General features: G+C 41.3%; 1 long non-coding RNA gene across 4 annotated transcripts in view; it reads left to right on the top strand.

Annotated features, from left to right (window-relative positions):
* The first annotated feature begins 12,402 nt into the window (after positions 1-12,402).
* Positions 12,403-22,320, top strand: part of LOC132382123 (uncharacterized) — a 36,248-nt gene continuing 26,330 nt past the window's right edge. For 2 of the 4 annotated variants that reach the window (XR_009508212.1, XR_009508213.1), the window contains exons 1-3: positions 12,403-13,887; positions 17,414-17,544; positions 21,432-21,540. This is a non-coding gene — a long non-coding RNA (uncharacterized LOC132382123). Of the gene's footprint in view, positions 13,888-17,413; positions 17,545-17,663; positions 21,541-22,320 lie in introns of those variants that run through there. The other 2 variants (XR_009508211.1, XR_009508210.1) reach the window with 2 other exon arrangements.

Below are 22,320 nucleotides of genomic sequence, written 5' to 3'. Positions count from 1 at the left end.
GAGAGGATAGAGGGTGAAGGATGAATGAAGGGTGGATAGGTGGAACCAGGTAAAGGAAAAAAATAGCAAATAAAGCATAAAATATTAGCAATGAGGACAAAGATCAGTTGTCTTCACCAATTGAGAAGACAAATAACAGTAGTTATACTGTTTTCATCCCTTTTACATATCTCCAGTTGATTACTTGAGAGAGAAAGTCACATCTATACTGTGCATGGATAAAACTGGTTTCATCACTTTACACAAGACCTAGGTTAACACCCAGCTCTTCTTCCCTTGTCTTGGCTGTTACTAACCCAAGTATAGAAACTGATAATGGACTCACACAAAATGAACCCCAGCATAATGTTTAGGTTTTAGCCCTTGTAAACAGTATCTAACCCAGCTTGCAAATTATTGTTCTATGCATCAGAAGCAAAAATTCTGTAAGAGAAGCTAAATTTTGATCTCCAACCATGCAAATGAAAGTTTTCAATAATAGAGAAATCACCAATGTTGAATTGGAGTTATGAATTGTAAAAATAATTCAGGGTAGCTCAGTAATGTTTAAATTTTCTTTCAGCATATAGGTGTTACAAAGCCAACCTATACACCATTTTTAAATAGATGAAATCATCGTGCAAAGTAGACAAAGTTTTTCCCAGCTCTCATTTATTTCCCACTTAGTAGGAAAGTACAGTTGGACATACAGATCAGAGCTCTGACAGAAGGAAACATTCATTGCAAATGGTTCATTTTGCACCAGTAGAATGATGGAAATCTCACCTTTTTACTTCAATATATCCATTGATGTTATTTAAAGTATGGATTGGATAAATCTCGATCCAATTTTGACCTTTTTTAGATTGGATGAACTGATCTTCTGTCACTGACGCGATGACCTTCATTGTTCTATTTCAGGGTTAGCAGTTTCTATCTTAATACCCTTAAATGGGATGTGTCGAAGATGCCAAAAGCCGAATTAGAGAGCAAATGGCAGCAATTATTAATGATGAAAAACAACAAAATTTTCCTCTTACGGCAATGGTGGTTTTATTGACAGGAATGTTGTTAAATAATTTTTGAATATTGCAGTACTGTACATATATGGAGAATTAAAAATTACAAAAATTTCTGCAGTCATTCTCAATCTAAAGCAACAAAGGTATTAAATCTAAAATAAAAACAGAAAATGTTGGAAGCACTCAAGTTTCAGGTCAAAGATGTTTCATCACAGCTGATTAAATGTCTTCAACCTAACATCTTACCTTTTTCTCTTTCCATAGATACTGTCTGCCCTGTTGAGGATTTTCCAGTATTTTCAGCCTTAATTTCAGATTTTAACATCTGCTATTTTATAAAATTTTAATTTAGTACTTAATATTCTCTTGAATAAATACCTATATATTTTATCCTTTTTTTGTGGCACAGGACAGCTAATTAGAGGCGATCACTGCAATATACCCTTATAGAATTCACAAATCACACTGAGAAATCAGAGATGTAGCATATAACTTTGTTCTACAGAATTTATGTGAAGGAAAGTATATACAACTTTTTTTTCAACTCTTATTTCTTGACACTTGAGCAGGCAGCACGGTCCTGCTCCATGGAAAATTATGATACAGATTGTTTTCTAGGAATGCAACCCCTTGTAACACCAGAGTTACTGGTAGTTGGTTTTACTTCTTGACATCATTGCATTCAAACAGGCCTAACACGTGGGGAGACATTGCTGGAAAACACCTCAAAGACACACTGAGCCTTCCTGAGTGACCTGCTGAGATCACTAGCATGTTGGGTGAAAATATTAGGAAGAATTTTACTCAAGCGATGATTAATTTGGCAATGGAAGCAAAGTTTACACGAAGTACAGATGGGCACAATAATGGGAGAGGCAGTCTGCCAAAGTTTAAGAATCTTAATGTTGAATGGCCTTTTCTCACATTCTAAGTCATATGAACAAACACACAACCACATGGTGCTCAATTAGCAAAGCAATCTGCCATTTCCCTGCACCACTGTGTCCTTTTTATGTCTTGAGTTCTTATAAACACAAGGGAGTAAAGCACAATTCTGTTCATTTAGCGGTGTTTGTTCAGCGGAGCAGTTTACTGAGATCTAACACTGTGGCCCCCTTGGAAATTACTATTTCCAATCAGACTTATTCACAGCTGATTCTTCTCTCTCCAGCAGAGGTGAGGTAATGCAATTAGGCACAATGTACAATTAAGGAAAATGAAAGCAGCTGTTGGAACCAAAGCCCTGCTGGCAGTATCAGGCAGCAAGACTAGTCCTGTCCTTTAATCAGCTTTCTGTCCCCATTCCAGCATTACAACTGGACATGAGATTGCAGATGATGTAAAGAGGGGCCCAATTCAAACTGCTGAGTCAACATCTCGGGACTGATGCAGAGTCTTGACCCAAAATATCGACTGTCTCTTTCCCCAGCAGATATTACTTGACCTGCTGAGCTCGTCCAGCGTTTTGTTTTTTAGCAGACCGCACATGGGAATGTTCATTATAGGCATCGTAAGCTCTTTGTTACACTTATTACTCCAATACATACTTTGTTATTTCCGCTGTAATTTACAGGAATTCAAGTGATATCCCGTTCTGCGGTTCTGACGTAGGGACTCAACCCAAAACATCAACTTGCACCTTTTGTCTTCACAGAAGCTGGCTGACCCACTGAGATTTTCTAGTGTCCTGTGTTTTAGCTCCAGATTTCAGCATCTGCAGGCTCTTTCATCTCCTCCTTCAGCTGAGTTTTATATGCAAAGAGCTTGAATTTAGTCTATGAGATCCAGGAGCAGAATTAGGCCATTTGGCCCATCAAGTCTGTTCTGCCATTTCATCGTGGCTGATGCATATCCCTCTCAGCCCCAAGCTCCTGCCTTCTGCCCGTATCCCTTCATGCCCTGACCAATCAAGAATCTACCAACCTCTGCCTTAGATATACCCAATGGCTTGGCCTCCACAGCCACCTGTGGCAATGAATTCCACATAAATGCCACAAATTATGCAGTACCTTTCACCTCTTCAAGGCATTAAATTATTTATGTGGTGTTGCCCAGGAGCAAAGGCAACAGCTGAGGACCAGTGAGGGTGCAGGCGAGATAATGGGTCAGTTTGTTTTTACCAGTGTTCTTTGAGGGTTAAACTTTGCCAGATGCCAGCATGTATATTGATGCCCTGGCTGGGATTGTCTGCTAACTCAGGGTTGATCAGAAATTGTTATCGCTACTTACCGGGACTGGCAATTTTTGATCCCCATGGTATCAGAAAGAAGTACACGAGCAAATCAGAAGATTAATGGAGATTAGTAAGGAGAAACTATACCTTGAAACCTGATGAAGGATCTTGATCTCAAATGCTGACTGTTAATTTCCCTCCATAGATGCTGCCTGACCTCCAGCAATTGTGTGTGTGTGTGCCTATTGCTGGAGAAGCTACTTTTTCTAGTGGATATCTAAAACAATAGGTCATTAACTGATGCACCATCAATAACTCTCTCTGAGACATGAAGGCAAGATATCGGCTTTTATTGACTGGAAGAAAGAACAAGCAGTAGTTGACCACCATACTACATCCTGGAGACTGAGGGCCAGGCTCAGGCCTCAATCGCCTTTATACCGGGGTCTGTGGGAGGAGCCACAGGAGCAGTCAGCGGAGGGGGGGGGGGGGGGCGTGTCCAGACATGTATATGTAGTTCACCACATTAACTTAACATAATTACCAATAAACCCAATGAGGAATTTTGGAGGGCTTCCATTATTCAAGAAGCAGTGAGGAAGTACAACCTGGGACCGCGTAGACTAACTGAGTGAGTCAAACAGATACTGGACATTTAAAGACAAGTCAGATACATAAACTTTAGAGAACAAAACAGAGGTATGGCAACACGATGAGATGAAGTTGAAAAGAAGCTTTTGGAAAGCATAGTGATGGACAGAGATCTGTGGGCTGAAAGGTCTGGAAGGAAGGCAAATGCAGTGTTATCATTCAAATTGAGAGGACTACAATATAACAGCAAGGATGTAATGCTGAGGCTTTATAAGGCATCGGTCAGACTGCACTTGGAATATCTTGAGCAGTTTTTTGTGCCTCTTATCTGAGAAAAGATGTGCTAGCATTGGAGAGCATCCGGAAGAGGTTCACGAGAATTATCCCGGGAAAGAAAGGGTTAAGGTATGAGAAGCGTTTGATGGCTCTGGCCCTTTAATCGCTGGAGTTTAGAAGAATGAGGGATGATCACATTGAAACCTATTGAATATTGAAAGGCTTAGATAGAGAGGATGTTTTCTATAGCAGGCAAGTCTAGGACCAGAGGGCTCAGCCCCCTTTACAACAAAAATGTGAAGGAATTTCTTTAGTCAGCGAGTGGTGAATCTGTGGAGGCTAAGTCACTAGGAATATTTAAAATAGCGGTTGATAGGTTCTTGATTAGTCAGGGAGTCAAAGGATATGGGAAGAAGGCAGAAAAAAATGGGGCTGAGAGGCTTAATATATCAACCTTGATGGAATGGTGGTGTAGGCTCAATGGGTCAAGTGGGCTAATTCTGCTCCTCTATCTCATGGTCTGTTTTCCTGCTGTTAATATTATTCATTCCATGAGTACCATACTTACTCCCTTCCACAATACACTTATTGTTAGCAAATAAAAATAAAGCACCCCCCTTTTAATAAACTCAAAACTATTTGCGGCCTTCACAATTAGAGAAGCTCTCTAAGGTAGAAAATCTGGAGACAGTAGAGTACCAGCTGAAGGATCACAGCTTTGGCAACTCAACTTGGGCTGTGGCTTCCACCAGAATCAAGGCCTGAAGACTTTGACTGTCTACTTTATTGATCCATACTCTTAGAGCCCTTCTCTAAGGAGAATAAGTCCTCAGGTTTGACAAAATATCTTTGACCTGAAACATTAACTCTTCTTTCTTTCTTTCTTTCTTTCTTTCAAAGATCCTGCTTGACCTGATGAGTGGTTCCAGCATTTTCTGTTTGTATTTCAGATTTCTGGCATCTGCATTTTTTTGTATTTTTATTTCTTCGGGACTTGGGAGCACTTCTGTCCCAGATCCCTAGACATCTAATATTGATTCGCATTGGCTCATTGGAGAAGTCAAAGAAGAAATTAATTTAAAGCTTTCAAGGTCAACTAGAAACGGAATTACACACACAAAATGCTGGAGGAACTCAGCATCTATGGAGGAGAATAAAGGGTTGATGTTTCAGGCTAGAACATACAAAACAATTGGACATTGTGGAAGGGATACCCCTTGTAGCTATCAGTATCAACTTGCCAAAGTTTCAGATGACAGATATGCTTTAAGAAATGGAAATGTGAAACTGTCAATTCAAAAATACTTCCATGAAGTACAGGTGGTCAGACAGGCTAGTGCAGCACTTTATTAGTCCAATTAACCCCACTGCCTTGCTCTCTATGTATTGTTTTCTTTTTGCTTCTCAAGTCTTATTTCCTTTAAGAGTTATGATTGAATAGTCCTCATTGTCCTATCAGGTGGTGCAGTCAGGCAGATCATTATAATAATTCAAAATATTGTTTCCCTTTCTACGAACACTGCATTGTTCCATCCATTTTTGAAAACAGAAAATAAACTGAAGAATTTTCTGCACTGGAAGAAAGGGTGGAAAATAAGTGACATCCACTCAGTAGCCACTTTATTAGGGTACTCCTATACCTAATAAAGTGCCACTGAGTGTATATTTTTGGTCTTCTGCTGGTATAGCCCATCTACTTCAAGAGTCAATGTTTTATTCATTCAGAGATACTATTCTACACACCACAGTTGTGAGGTGTGGTTATTTGACTTACTGTCGTCTTCCTGTCAGCTTGAACCAGTCTAGCCATTCTCTGAACTCTCATTAACAAGGCATTTTTGCTCATAGAGCTGCCACTCACTGGATTTTTTTTGTTGTTTCTAGCACCATTCTCTGTAAACTTTAGAGACTTATGCGTGACTGTCGTGTTGTGATGGAGCCAGCTCCATCATGGACACTAGACTCCCAGCGTCGAGAACATTTTCAAAGGGGAGGCTGCATCCATCATTAAGGATTTCCATTATCCTAGAGTTGCCCTCTTCTCATTGCTACCATCAAGGAGTACCTCCCAAAGACCCAAGACACCCACCCACTCAACGTCTTAGGAACAGCTACTTCCCTACCGCCTTCGCATATCTGAATCGACAACGAACCCATGTATGCTACCTCACTTTATTTTGTTCTCTTTATGAACTACTTATTTAATTTTTATATATTTTACCATAATTTGTTATTATTATAGTGTATTTTATCATTATGTATTGCGCTGTTCCACAAAGCAACATATTCCATGGCATGTGCCAGTGATTTTAAACCTGATTCTGATTCAGAAAATATCAGATCAGCAGTTTCTGAGGTATTCAACAACCCTGTCCAGCACGAACTATCATTCCACGAAGGTCAAAGTCACTTACAGCATATAGCCATATAATAATTACAGCACGGAAACAGGCCATCTCAGCCCTTCTAGTCCGTGCTGAACGCTTACTCTCACCTAGTCCCACCTACCTGCACTCAGCCCATAACCCTCCATTCCCTTCCTGTCCATATACCTATCCAATTCTTTTTTAAATGACAAAATCGAACCTGTCTCTACCACTTCTACTGGAAGCTCATTCCATACAGCTACCATTCTCTGAGTAAAGGAGTTCCCCCTCATGTTACCCCTAAACTTTTGCCCCTTAACTCTCAGCTCATGTCCTCTTGTTTGAATCTCCCCTACTCTCAATGGAAAAAGCCTATCCACATCAACTCTATCTATCCCTCTCATAATTTTAAATACCTCTATCAAGTCTGCCCCTCAATCTTCTATGCTCCAAAGAATAAAGACCTAACTTGTTCAACCTTTACCTAATTTGTTCAACCTTTACCTAATTTGTTCAACCTTTACCTAACTTGTTCAACCTTGTTCAACCAAGTTGAAGAACCTTCAACTTAAACCATGTTTCTTACCATTGTGAAGAACAGCTGAACCTCTTGACCATGGCTGCATGCTCTTATGCTTTGAGTTGCTGCCACATGATTGGATAATTAGATATTTGCATTAACATACAGGTGTACCTAATAAAGTGGCCACTAAATATACATGTTAGAACATATACTTTATTTACTTATACTTTAGGATCAACAGTCTATATCACAGGCAACTTCAACATCTATTGCCAATTCATAGTTGCCAAGGTGGTCATGAGGCACCTAGAACCGAGTCATTCACTATGTAATTTAAAGTCAAAGACATGTGGTCGGTCTGGACTGATCAAATAACGATGGACAGAAGGGAATCAGAGAATTGGTTCTAGTTTTCTGGCAAAAGTTGCAGATTTTATGGTCAACATTATTAATGAGCACTTGTTCCTTCCAAATTCCAGATTAGTAACTGAATTTAAGTTCCACAGTAACCACGGCGGAATTCAAACTCAGGTCTCTAGATTGTTAATCTGCGTCTCAAAACTGCTATACCAGTAATTTAACCACTGCATTACCAGTTTAACCCACTACGAGTGGTTATGATACAAAGAGGATGTCATTGGACTGAAGTAATTCTGTTGAAAAATGTTGTTCCATTTGAAAAACTATGTGAACACCAAATCCCAATGGTACAACAAGTTTTGAAGAGGAACCAGGCTTGGGGATAAGTAAAATAGAGCCATGTGTACAGGTTTTAGATATTTTTGCATTTTGTGTGCTAGCAACTAAACAGACTCACAAACTCAGAGCTCAGCGCAGCATAATTGTTTAGTGAAAGGACTTCCAGAAGGGTTTGGTAATCTTCTCTGGACAGTCACTCCAATCAGAAGACCAGTCGATCTCATGATTCTGTTTAACGAAGTGACAGCTTTAAGGACACAATCACTCGTTTTGCAGAGAACACTAAGCACACTACCTTGTGGAGCTAATGGGTTGAGGTCGGGCTACAAAAGGAATTGGCCAAATTTTCATGGCCAGACTACACTAGTTCCAGTTACTAATCAAGCCCCATTGCGATCAGTATTGGACTTCAGTCCTAGTTTTTAGTAAAATTCTGGATGAAAGGTCCTGCAAGTTCACAGCTGATAACAAAACAATTATGGGAATCAGGGTCTTAAATGAGATGAGTGTATGATAAAGCGGTGTAATTGTGTTGAGGGAATAGCACAGCGCATGCCAGCTAATAAATCAAATTCTACGTACGTGGGTCAGACAGGCTGATACATATCAGACATGGTTGCAACCTGAAGCCGATTGTAGGGGAGTGAAGGCCAAGAATTTAGACTACATGAATCTCTAATATTCATGACCAATGCTAAAATCTGTAACAATTGAAAATTAATTAGGAAGTATCAAGAAGAAAAATACTGTATATGATCCAGATTATGATGCACTTGAATAGTGTCAACACGAGGAAATCTGCAGATGCTGGAAATTCAAACAACAACACACACAAAATGCTGGTAGAACACAGCAGGCTAGGCAGCATCTATAGGGAGAAGCGATGTCGACGTTTCGGGCCGAGACCCTTCGTCAGGACTAACCGAAAGGAAAGATAGTAAGAGATTTGAAAGTAGAGGGGGGAGGGGGAAATGCAAAATGATAGGAGTAGACCGGAAGGTGACATTGGTGGACGTACATAACAGGGAGCAGAGAGAGTGGAGTGCCTCGGGGAGGACCTCCTGCCATAGAGAGACCGGCAACCCTTTTGACAAGGGCTAAAAGTGTGGCCTTCCACACTGTGGCATTCTCCCTCTCCACCTGTCCATTTCCCCAGGGATTATAGCTGATGGTCCTACTAGTAGCAATGCCCCTAGCCAGCAGGTACTGGTGCAGCTCATCACTCATAAAGGAGGACCCTCTATCACTGTGGATATAGCAGGGATATCCGAACAGAGTGAAGAGCTGGCGCAGGGCTTTTATGACGGATGTGGCAGTGGTCCTTCGGTTTGCTTGCTTCAATTTGGTGAGATCCTGAGTGGCCTTAAGAATTCTTCAGAGAAAGGCTACCAAAGTTACACTTAATTGGAGGGCATGAGCTACAATCTACAATGATAGTGAGGGAGTTTGAACTTTACTCTGGAGAATTCAGGAAGAATTGATTAAATTGGTTAAAATGAGTACAGGAATGGCACCGGCTTAGTTAGTTAATTTATTTGAACCAGATAGGACAGAGCGGATCGGGGAACATGTATATAAGTCATGTAAGCATAGAAATGATTTAAATATCTGGACACTTTACTTTACACAGAAGGTCATCAGCCTTGGAGACAAGTTTCCCAGTGCAATGTGCATGAACTTAGAAGCATCTCGAGTTCCCTACTGTCGCTGACTTCACAATCTTCAAAAGATAATTAAGGCAACATGCTCTTATTTCCCAGAATGTGTTTTTAATCACTTCTAGGAGTCACATCTCTCTTCTCCATGAATTATCTTAGAGATTTGAACTTGCCTTTTCCAGGCGATATTGTGGGAGGTGGATGATAAATGATAATTGTTGGGATGTCCCAAGGGAGCATGAAGCTGGCCCAAGAGCTCTGCTGTTTTTATTTTATCCCGTCACTTTCTTACGTTTGATTGCTGCCCTGGTTCAATATTCTGTGAGCTGTGCTGTGTTGATGCCAATGGCCAGCGAAGGTTACCGCTGAAAATGCAGCCCCTGATCTGATTAGCTTCAAGTTACATGTGTGATGTTATCACTCATTAAACTAATTGGGGAAGGTCATGTTCTTTTTTTTGGGATGGCATAATTTTTGTTCCTATCGTTTTAGAAAAAAATTAAAAAGAGCTTCTAGAAAGCATATGACAGTTTTTTTTAAAGGTATCTTGCTTTCTTCCACCCCAGATACAAAATTAAAACTAATTCAAAATGGATTCTTGTTTGCCTGTCTCGCTGAAATGGATTCCTAACAGTCTCCATCCGGGTCTCAGGGGACATTAGCTCATAGCACAAATCACGGACTGAAGTACCACTTTTGCAGCAGCTGAAAATTTGGACACTTTCCTTGGATATATTTCAAATTTAAAGCTTCTCCATTTCAAAACATACATTCCAAGCACTCTAACCAAGACTGAAAATTCAGAGTTAAAAAAAACTTTTCTGAAAATAAGTTTGAAGTGATGTTGGAATAACAATCTCATTCAGTTGATTTGCACAATGGAAATGTCCATTTTTGGAAAGATCGTGGAATTGAACATACCATTCTACAAATGTCGGAATATACTTTGTGCTTACATTTAATGTTTGTTGGTCAATTAAACTTCCCAGTTAAGGATTCGTATAACCTACCCTGACCCATTAGATTGTAATCACTGAAGCTTACTAGGAGTACTTTGCCTCTCAAATCTTTTGGCAATGTCATTATTGTAGGTATATTCATTGCCATTTTTGCATTGTTATTTGTAAGTTATCAGGCTAGGTGACGAAGGCTTTATTGCATAATTGGGGATGCCATTATCACATTGTTAAACTTACTATAACATACACAGACCCTTTCAAAATGATGAAAGCTTCAGAGACAAAAAAAAATCAAAACTAGCCGACAAAGAACTTCTATTTTTCTGGATGTTCCAAAATTCCTTACGGCAGATGAAGTCCTTCTGAAATGCTGTCACTCTCGTGATGTAGGAAACGTGGCTGTGAATTTGTACCGAGGAAGTCTTACAAACAGCAGTTAGATAACTAACCAGATAATTGGTTTTGTTTGTTGAAATTGAGGGATAAATATTGGTTGATCTTCAAACTACTCCACTGAGAAAGTAGCTTCTGTTTAACCTCTGACTAGGAATTCATCCCCAATTAGTAATTTTAAATAAATGCATAGTTGCATACCTTCGAAATTCATGTACTTTAAAATGTCATGCCATTGGTTTCAGTGGAGTTATATTGTGCATTGAGCACAAATGCTCGGGATGAATTTTTAGTCAGGTCCCTTCCAACAGTGCAGCACTTCGCCAGTTCACATAGGAGAGTTAGTTAGGTCTTCATGCACAAGGCTCTGGAGAGGGACTTGAACCAGGAACCTTCTGATGCAGGTTGAAAATGCAACTAAACGAGCCACACCTGACCCTGACGTGAGAGCTGGACTACCAGAAAGGGAGCCCCAGCACAAGTTCAACACCTCTTGAACTTTTCTTCCCGTTAGTTGCCCTCCCCTCCCTCACAAGTTTTGTGCATTCTTTCCTTCCTGAGGGCGGGGTCATTTGTTCTGCTTTCAGTCACCTGCTGGAGCCATAAACACGGCCTTGGGAAGAGTTCTCAGCACCAGCAGCACGGTCGTCGTGGGGTGAGCCTCTCAAACCTTTCCCCTAGCAACAAGGGAGAAGAAGATCGCACTGATGTTCTTGAAAAACTAAATTCTGTTCCTTTTGAACACAGGAAAAGCTGGAAATACTCAGCATGTCATGCCGATTTGAAGAGAAGGTTTTTGTTTAAGCTCTTCAGAAATGATCGCCTATCCTTTCATCAGAAGTGATCATCTATTCTGTCCCACTTACCAGATAACCGCTGCAATACAGTGGGGACTGCTTTTTGCTGACCCTCTAGTTCTGAGGAAATAACATCTCGGGCCTTGTCAATCAGAAGAAGAAATGGTGTCCCAGAAAACACACTGAACTTCCGAGCCATAATCCTCCATCTTAGAGATGAGATGCAAATGGAGGCTAATAACAACCTGTAGAGGCAAATTTTTAAGAAGTCTAAGCAAAATTTGGAAATTTAAATAATTTATTTCATCAAAAATATAGATTAACAAAGGCAGGAATCCAAAATGTACACTCAGTGGGCACCTTATTAGGTACACCTGTATAGCCGTTCCTTAATGTAAATATCAAATCAGCCAATCATGTGGCAGAAACTCAATACATAAAAGCATGCAGACATGGTCAAGAGGTCCAGTTGTTGTTCAGACCAAACATCAGAAGGGAGAAGAAATGCGATCTAAGTGACTTTGACCGTGGATTGCTGATGTCAGATGGGGTGATTTGAGTATCCCAGAAACTGTTAATCTCCTGGGATTTTCATGCAGAACAGTCTCTGGAATTTGCAGAGAATTGTGCGGAAAACTACAAAATATCTAGTGAGTGGCAGTTCTGAAAATGCCTTATAAGTGAGAGTCGTCCAGGGAAAATGGCCAGACTGGTTCAAGCTGACAGGAAGGTAACAGTAACTCAAGTAACCACACGTTACAACAGTGGTGTGCAGAAGAGCATCTCTGAATGCACAACACATTGAATCTTGAAGTGGATGGGCTACAGCATCAGAAGACCATGGACCTACACTCAATGGCCACGTTATTAGGTAAAGGAGGTATCTAATAAAGCCGCCACAGAGTGTAGATAGATTTTGGGCTCTAACCAGGTGTTTTCTAACTATGAGTTATTGGAGTTAATAGAGCCACCTATCTTCATATCATCCTTAAACGTGGTCACAAAGCCATCAAAGCCATAAGACTGAGGAGCAGAATTAGGCATTTGGCCCATTGAGTCTGCTCTGCCATTTCATCATGCTGATTTATTGTCCCTCTCAACTCCATTCTCCTACCTTCTCGCCGTAACCCTTGATGCTCTTATTAATCAAGAACCTATCAACCTCCGGTTTAAATATTCCCAATGACTTGGTTTCCGTAGCTGTCTGTGGCAATGAATTCCACAGATTCACTATCCTCTAGCTAAAGGAATTCCTCCTCATCTCTGTTCTAAAGGGATGTTCAGAAATATTTTTCCAAAATTTTTCCTAAAGAGGGCAAGACCAAAATATATGAGTCAGAGAGGTCACCTCAGAGTGACATCTATCACAAATCGGATTTGTATGTGAGTAAAAACAAGCTAATTTATCTTTAGGCATATGAGCCCTATGTACCACTTTAAATTGAATCGACATATGTCTAGCACAAATAGAAGAAAAATTAACTAATTGAAAATTTTTTCCCATTTCTCTAAAGGTAAAGAAAGTTGAAGTTACATCGCCCATTCATTTTTAATTTTATTAGATATATCTGGCTATAAATTCATAATCATATAATAAATGATTGCTATTAAACCCTTTTGATAAGGGATGTTAATTCTATTCTGAGGCTGTGTCCTCTGGTGCTAGACCTTCCTCCCCCCACTATCCTTTCCGTGTTCACTCTGCCTGGGTTATTGCATAAGTTAAGTAGATACAGTTATATAGCTCAGAGTAAGCTAAGGGCCAGAGATTAAGGAGTCACACTGAAAATAATGTTAAATTAGTGTAATCAGGCAATGATGAAAAAAAAGAAGAGAATGGGGTTCATTAGGTAGTGAGGAAAAACCGGACTCCCTCATCACAGAAGAATCGCAAGGAGAACCCAGCTGCAGGTTAAAGGGAGGAGCAGGAATATGGGGCACTGGATCGTGCAGAGAATTGCGTTAATATCTCACCAAGATGTGACACAGGTTTAAAGTTCATTACAAAGGAGAGTGACTGGAGGAAGAGGGAAAGGAAGTAGTATTCATGGTTTGGAGAAAAATGACGATGTAGGAGGATTTATAGAGGTAGACAGAACACAGTCATAATCCACTCCATGTATTTGGGCAACGTTATAAAGTGTGAATATCCCACTGAATGTTGACTAGGCGAGAGCAGAAAGCCCAGTGCACGCCTTCTAAACAGGGAGACTGTTTTACACCTGACGAGACACGACTGGAGAATACCAGGATAATCCTTTTCATTGGTTCATTCGCTAGATGGGGAAGCTATCGTGATTTGCAGAAAATGTTGTTCATCCCTAATGGCGCAGAACTGAGGAGACTGGTAAAAAGCCAAGCAGGACAATCCAAAAGCAATCAGCAACAACTGGAACAGCTTTCTACAAACTAAACCTGGAGCTGAAATCCCTTAACGCCGGAACCATTCTAGTAAGTGTCTTCACACTCCCTGTGGAGCCTTCTGATCCTTCTTAAAGTATGGAGACCAGATATGGATGCATATTCCATCAATGGCTTTTTTGGTGTTTTTATTGATAATTTAACATAACCTTCCTTCTAATTGTGCAATTTGTACATTTTGACATTGGGCGTATGTTCAATCAGTTTCTACTCTGCAAACTATTTAAATAATATACTGAGCAGATTAGAAACACTTGTGAACACTTAGATTGGAACACTTCCTGATTTTTATGCCCTTAATATTTTAACATGGTAGGCCATAAACCTTTTTTACGCCATGGACCCCTACAATTAACTGAGGGATCCATGGATCCCATGTTCTAGAATAATGTTACGTCAAGCATACTTTTCTGTAGTTTTATTTCTAAGTCTTCAGTGAGTTTGGATAAATCCCACAAGATGATTTCAACCACTGAACAGGAACCAGTGACTGCAGGCGATTACTACCTTGCCTTCAAAAGGCTGACAAACATGTGCCCTCATCAACTACATGTTAGTGCAGTATTTGGTCTCCTGAAATCTGAGTCAGCCAATTGTAAGGCAGGTCCACGTGGGGAGAGAGCTGGTAGATACACTCAGTGGCCACTTTATTAGGTACACGAGTATTTCTGTAAGTCTGTGGCCTTCTGATGCTGGAGCCTGTCAACTTTAAGGCTCAATGTGTTGTGCATTCAGAGATGTAACATACAGTTATTTGAGTTACTGTTACCTTTCTGACAGCTTGAACCAGTCGGGCCATTCCCCTCTGACCTCTCTCATTAATAAGGCATTTTCATCCACAGAACTACGGCTCACTGGGTGTTTTTGATAATCACACTTTTCTCTGTTAACTCTAGAGACTGTTGTGTGTGAAAATCCCATATCAGCATTTTTGGAGATACTCAAAACACCCCATTTGGCACCTAACAATCATTCCACAATCAAAATCACTTATATCACACTTCTTCCTCATTCTGATGTTTAGTCTGAACCGGTTGACCTTGTTTATTTACTTTTATGCATTGAGTTGCTGCCACACGATTGGCTGATTAAATATTTGCATTAATGAGCAAGATGGATGCAGCGGTCCCAACCAACGGTGACATTTCTTGTACTGTTTGTCTTTTCCATGAGTGAGCAACACTGCTGAGTAATAGGAAAACTAAAATCTGCAAGTCTGCTTTGCGAATAAGTGGAATAGTGAAGGTGCTGCGCAGTTACAGACCAATGCAGGGAGTGGGGACTTGCTCCTCACCGCAGTCCTTCCGGGGACGCCGTGCGCTGGAAGCATGCCAGTACCAAAGCGAGACTTAAAGCAGATCCCTGCGCCCCCATCAATTCTACTTGTTAACATCTGATCGCTAGAAAATAAACTGGATTAAATGTGTTTGTGTCCGCACCAATGGGAGATGAAGGACTTGTTGCACAGTCGGCCTGACAGAAACGTGGCTTCAAGACACCATTTCAGACTCAGCCATCCAGCTGGAAGGTCTAAACTCCTTTTGAACAGACAGAAATGCTGCAACCTCTGGCAAGACCCGTGGAGGAGGTCTATGTGTCTACATCAGTAAGAACTGGTGTGTGAACACCTTGGCAGTAATGGCCCACAGCTCACCCGCAGATAGAGTTTTTGATGGGGATGTACAGCCCGTTCTGCTGACTGAGGGACTGCACTGTCATTCAGATTATTGCAGTTTACATCCCCCCACCCCCATGTTAATGCTGGGGAAGAATAATGAAGTGTGGTAGTGTTATGTCATGTCCCATTCATGTACTTCTTACATATAAATCGTAATGAATTATGTAATCAAACAAAAATGCTTAATCAAACAATATATTTACAATATTACTCAGCTATTACTGAAATATTAAATAGACTGCACTCTGCCCAGCTTAGCCAAAAATTCCAACTCAATATAGAACACTGGCAGGAGTATTCAAAGACATTTTCAATCTCTCACTGCTACAGTCAGAAGTTCCCACCTGCTTCAAAAAGGCAACAGTTATATCAGAGCCCAAGAAGAGCAGAGTGAGCTGCCCCTACAACTACGGTCCAGTAGCCCTCATGTCTACGGTGATGAAATGCTTTGAGAGGTTAGTTGTGGCTAGAATCAACACCTGTCTCGGGAAGGGCCTGGACCCTCTGCAGTTTGCCTGTTGCCACAGTAGATCTACAGCACACATGGTCTCAATGGCTCTCCACGCAGCCTTGGATCACCTGGATAATGCAAAAACCTAAGTCAGGATGCTGTTTGATGACTATAGCTCAGCATTTAACACCATCATTCCTACAGTCCTGATCAAAAAGCTACAGAACCTGGGCCTCTGTACCTCCCTCTGCAACTGGATCCTCGACTTCTTAACTGGTAGACCACAATCTGTGGGGATTGGAAATAACACCTCCACCTCACTGACAATTAACGCTGGCACTCCACGGGGATGTGTGCTTAGCTCACCGCTCTACTCTCTCAACACCCATGACTGTGGCTCAGCGTAGCTCGAGCAGCAGCTATAAATCTGCTGTTGATACAACCATAATTGGCAGGATTTGTAAAATTAGTCACCTCTGTCATGGGCACCAGCCTCCATGGTATCTAATCCATCTTCAAGGAGCGGTGCCTTAGGAAGGTCATTAGGGATCCCCAGCACCCGGGACATGCCCTCTACACACTGTTACCATGGGGAAGGAGGTACAGAAGTCTGAAGGTGCACAACCAGGGACTCAGGAACAGCTTCTTCCCCTCTGTCATCCAATTTCTAAATGGACATTCAACCCATGAACACTACTGTTTTAACCTAACTATTTAATAGATGTATATACACTTCATGTAACTCAGTTTTTGTTTTCTATATTTGTCATGTATTTCATTGTATTGCTGCTGTAAAGTTATCAGATTTCACAACGTGCTGGTGATACTATTTCTGATTCTGAATACACTTTCACACACACACACACACACACACACACACACACACACACACACACACACACACACACACACACACACACACACACACACACACACACACACACACACACACACACACACACACACACACACACACACACACACCCTATAGAAAACAACTACTATATCGATATCTACAGCATAGTATATTTTAAATTGTCCCATTCAGGCCTAAAGATTTAGTCACCATGGAGGCTTTCTTACTTTTGTGGGATAATGTCTTTCCTGATGAGGTGTCACTCTGCTTGGCAGGTAAGACTATGGCTGTACACAATCTCAGGTTCTTGGACCTTCTCCGTGGTGGTTGCAGGAGTTGACTCTGGGACTGGAGGAGGTGGTTCTGACAGCTCTAACAATGAACTCTGCTTTCTTCAACTGATCGATGTGTTGTCTCCAGATGACATCAGACATACTTGCCACTGTGCAGGAGAGTGGCCTAGTTCTGCCCTTAATCTTCCTAAATACCCACCTTTGGTCACCTCCGTAGTCCCTCGCCAGGAGTGAAACATTGAACCTCCTTGTTTGAGCAGACCTCAATTTTTTTTCAGCTGTCTGTCCTGCATATTCCTTCTGGAATTAGGACTGAGGAGATCCACGAGTGAGCGCCAGGATTGACCCAGGAATAGCATCTTCTGGATTTGTTGGCAACCCCCGTCAAGGAAAGTTCATCCCGGCACCGGTAAGAGTGGAGGAACTAGGATATCAGCTGCATGTCCAGCCATTTTGAGTAACCAAGTAGACCTGAGACAGAGTGAGTTTTTTTCGGGTTTCCCTTTGCATCATCTCTGCCATAATAGGGAGACTTTCAATTTGCATTAGGGAAAGTACATCAAACAGAGCGTCCTCTTTTGTAAATTTTTCAGCTATTTCCTTTCCCAAGGGTTAAAGGGACAATCCATCAACATTTCCATGATTAGTCGTCCTCTTGAATTTGATCCTGTAATTCTGTCCTCCAAGAAACAGAGTCCATCTCTGCAATTGTGCTGTTGCTGTTAGTGCAACACTCTTCTGTGCATTGGAAATGGACACTAGGGGTTGGTGATCAGTAATGAGGGTAAACTCCCTCCCATACAAGTACTGGCTGAAACATTTTACCCCCAAATCAGACTCAAGGCCTTTCTGCCAATCTATGCGTAAGGGAATGTGATGTAAAAGCTAAGGGGCATTCACTTCCATCACTCATGATGTGACGTGACTGCAAATATATCGTAAGGCGAGGCTACAGGCAAGCTTCACTGGACAATAGTACAGTGTCTGACATCACCATTTCCTTTGCCTTTTGGAACGCTGCTTTGTCTATTGTAATTTCTTCCCAAACTGTAGTAACGAGTTCAAGGGGTGGAGCACAGTGGCCAAATTTGGAACCCGTTATGGTAATTGACAAATCCTGAAAAGAGCCACATCTGTGACTCGTCCTTTGGTCTTGGGGCATCCACCACTGTTTGAATTTTCTCAGCACACTTGTGTAATCCTTGTGCGGCGATGGTGTGACCACAGTCAGCGATGCTTGATTTAAAGAATTCACACTTGTTCTGTCATACTCTGAGCCCATAAACTTCTAATCATTTTAATACACTCTTGAGATTTTGGAGATGGCCCTTGTCATCCTCACTGGTAACAATGAAGCCATCCAGGTAAAACTTGAGTCCCTGGGTAGCCTGCAGCACCTGGTCCATAGCTTTCTGCCAGAGTGCAGAAGCACATACTGCTCCAAAAATAAGCCTCTTATAGTGACAAAGCCTTTTTTGGGTGTTTATGACTCTTCTTCCATCTCCATCTGTAGGTAGGCCTCAGCTAAGTCCACTTTGCTGAAGAGTTTCCCTCCAGAAAGTGTTGTAAAGATATTCTCCATCCTGAGCAGAGGGTAGTGATCTATTTTCAGTACTGGGTTGATGATGACCACAGATCCTGACCGTCCAATCCTTCTTGGCTACTGGGACCATTGGCATTGCCCACATGCTCCACTCCACCTTGGAACAAATTCCTTCAGCTTCCATGCAATCTAGCTCACCGGCTGCTTTATCATGGATGGTATAAGGAACTGGATGGGCTTTGTAAAATTGAGTGTGGCATTTCCATTTAACACTATTTTTCCCTTCATATGTTTGAATTTTCCAAAACCATCATTGAAAACTACTGTGGCATCATAGAGTACCTTTCTTAATTTGCTTTCTGTTGACTCTGTCGCAGGGGTTGTGACATCTAAATGGTGGATGGATCTCTAATAAAGTTGTAGTTGTCTAGGCGAATCATGGCTCCACAATGCTGGCCCTCCTGTTTTTACCACATGCAAGCCCAATGTGGCTTGTTGGTTGTTGTATTTCACTGTTTCAAATATCATTCCCACAGGAGTGATCTTTTTTCCAATCTAAGTTCTTAGTTGGAGATCTGCATGCTTCAGTTTAGTATGCCATTCAAACACATTTTGTGGAATGATTGAAACAGCCAAGCCAGTGTTCAATTCCATTGTAATTAATTAATCATTCACTTCTGGTGTAAGCCATATTGCTTGTCTCTCTTATTGCTTTTCACTTTATAAAGCTCAAGGCTACTGTTACGTACCCCGTAACTGGGTCACTTACCAGCAAAGAAAGAGAGGTCCGTTGAAGTCTGATGATACTATTTTAACGGTATTTACTGATAAAAATACACAAAATAATATCAATGCAAACATACAGATAATATGTGTCGTCAATACTAAATCTAAAAGCGCGGGTATAATAATAATCAATAAGAAATAGCTCTATCGTTGTCTAGGGGATAATGTATTGTCAGATGGAAATATAAAAGTCACTGTTACTTCGTTCAAGCTGCAGCATTTTGGTTGGAGAGAAAGACGGGTTAAAACTTGTCCAGTCCTTTTATGATGTCAATCCTTCGAGAGTCGTTGGGAGTTGGTTTCCCCGTTGTTAGCTAAAAGCCGTTCTTCCGTGGTAAAAACCACCGGTTCCGGGGCAAAATGGAACCGAACACACGTGGCCTCCTCCCATCGGCTTCCGCTATTACGGGATCAGTAGCGTTTCTTCTGGTGCGTCTGAGGGGCTGTTCCTACAGACCCTCTTTTATCCTGACCCACAAGGTCTCAGATGTCAATCAGGTTGGGGGTGATGCAATCCCTCCCTCAACCAGCCCACTTTGCCTGAGGGCTTCCACGTAGCACAGTATTGCAATACACAAGTCCGTCTCCAAGAGACAATGGCCGTTTCCCGTAACTTTATATCGCCGGGGGAACAAGACATTCCGCATGTCTCTCTCTCATTTCCTGGGTCTCCTGACCCAAATCAATAGTGATCCTGCGATTCTCACAAAGGAGGGGGCTACCCTGCACCCTTCGGCCCCTCAGAGCTGTGGTACATTCATAACACTACTTAGACACGAGTCACTCATCTTTGTCAGATTTTATCAACAAACAGCATGCAGATTAGTGCTTTTTTTGAAACTGCAAATTAACTTTTTATTTTTTTTCTTTTCCCTGTGCATACCATGAATTTTCGTCTCTTTGTATGTGTTGCATTATTTGCAAGCTTTGCCTTTAAGCTTGCGTTGGTCTGGTATGTGAGCCGCTGCCACAACAGTAACACAATTCGTTTGGCCAGGCAGGCTTCTGCCTAGACTTTGCAATTTTGATCACACTTATTTTCATTCCAGACTGCAACTCAGTTTCATCTCTGGCTGCTGATTCCATTGATACAGCAATTTCAACTGCTCTTTTCAATATGAGTTGTGCTTCAGTTAGGAGCCATTTTTGAGTGCTTTCTTGTAAGATTTCACAAACTAAATGATCTCTCAGTACATCATTAAGCCCATCTTCATCGCTTCATTTCATGTTGTCGATTCATTTATTGCTTATTCATTTATTATTTTTATTTCTTTTTGTGTTTGCAGTTTGCTGTCTTTTGCACATTGTTTGTTGTCCTGTTGGTGCAGTCCTTCATTGATTATATTATGGTTATTGGATTTATTGAGAATGCCTGCAAGAAAATGAATCTCTGGGTTATATACGGTGACATATACACTACTGTGCAAAAATCTTCAGCACATATATATAACTAGGGTGGCTAAGACTTTGCACAATACTTTATTTGTCAACATGCAGAGGAGAGCGAGCTTGTAAATCTGGTGGGAGCAAAGGATGTTGAGAACGGTGAGGGTAGAGCACCATGGGAGTAGTGTGGGACAGGTGGCAGAGGAGGAGAGCCAGGAAAGGGGAGGGTGACACAGGTGCAGACACTCCCAGCCCTAAGACACCAGGCAAGGTCATTCGATTCCAAATAGTTGGTTTATTGATCATTACAGAATGTCTCTCTGGTGCTTCCCACTCCCTTTCCCCTTTCCCAACCATGATCCCCCTCTCCCTGTTCCCTTCCCACTCTCAGTCCACAATGGAGACCCATATCAGAATCAGGTTTATCATCACTCACATGCGGCATTTTTTTTTTGTGTGGTAGCAGTACTGTGCAATACTCTTTCCGATGTAGCCAGTTACTTCTGCTCAATTTATTTATTATTATTATCACGTGCTTCTCACTGTTTATGAACCCGTGAATTTTGTCTGTTTTCTCCCAGTTTTAACTTGACCGTCTCTTCCCTTTTGAAGAAACACGTGCTGCACTTCTTAAAAACTCAAATTTCTCTCTTCTCTTCCGAAGAAAAAAAAAGTGCTGTGCTTCAACAAGTAGGTAGTCATCTTGGGTTCTTTTTAAACCTTCCTTGTCGCCACTGTTATGTTTTGTAACACCAGAAACTAATGGAAAGAAAACCACAGGAGCCAGTTTTTTCTCATTAGTGGTCTAATGATGCATGTCATTCCTGTACTTCTTACATATAACCTCTAATGAATTATGTAAACAAACAACAATGCTTAATCAAACAGTATATTTACAATACTACTCAAATATTAAATAAACTACAGTTTATACCGACATTTCTGGAGCGTACAAGGCTATCCTCCACCCTCGCTTCAGATATTCAGACCTCATATTCATTTTGCTAACTAGTTAACGACCACTAGTTATATCAATTCACAGGGAGATCAGGACCTGGCCAGAAGGTGCTGCAGGACTGCTTAGAAAACACTCTCACCACCCTCAGGTTCCCCTTAAATATTTCACTGTTCACCCTTAACCTTAGACATCTAGTTCTAGTCTCACACAACTTCAGTGGAAAAACCTTGCCTGCATTTATCCTATCTCTAACCCTCATAATATTGTATACCTCTGTCAGATCTCCCTTCATTCTCCTACGCCCCAGGGAATAAGCCTATTCAGCCTTTCCCTCTAGCTCAGGTACTCAAGTCTCGGTAACATCCTTGCAAACTTTCTTTGTACTCCTTTCAATTTTATTGAGATCTTTCCTGTAGTTAGGTGAACAGAGCTGCACACAATGCAGGTGTCCCCCACTTTACGAAGGTTCGCTTCACGTCACTTCGCTTTCACGAAAGACCTACCTTAGTGCC

This window comes from Hypanus sabinus, chromosome 27 (genome assembly GCF_030144855.1).
Source record: "Hypanus sabinus isolate sHypSab1 chromosome 27, sHypSab1.hap1, whole genome shotgun sequence".
NCBI lineage: Eukaryota > Metazoa > Chordata > Chondrichthyes > Myliobatiformes > Dasyatidae > Hypanus > Hypanus sabinus.
This window is presented reverse-complemented; position numbering and strand designations above follow the sequence as displayed.